Source organism: Cebus imitator, unplaced genomic scaffold, assembly GCF_001604975.1.
Source record: "Cebus imitator isolate Cc_AM_T3 unplaced genomic scaffold, Cebus_imitator-1.0 Scaffold398, whole genome shotgun sequence".
Taxonomy (NCBI): Eukaryota; Metazoa; Chordata; class Mammalia; order Primates; family Cebidae; genus Cebus; species Cebus imitator.
In genome coordinates this window covers 1,114,491-1,114,742 of record NW_016107713.1, presented here as the reverse complement: position 1 = coordinate 1,114,742, position 252 = coordinate 1,114,491, and positions in this window count along the sequence as shown.

The following is a 252-nucleotide window of genomic DNA, read 5'->3' as shown; positions in this document are numbered from 1 at the left end:
AAAAAAAAAAAAAAAAAAGAGAGAGAGAAAAGGTGAAGGAAATATGTTACACATATACAAGATCCCAGGACCAAGTAGCAATAAAGCATTCAACAAGGCTAAAATGTAGGCTATGATGTAAAAGTGGTTTCAATTATCTGAAGTAAAATGATTTACAAACAAAAACTTGTAGTCTATTTTATGGGTTGAATTTCATCTTCCCCAAAATGTATATATGGAAGTCCTAAGCCCTAACTCCCATTGCCTCATGAT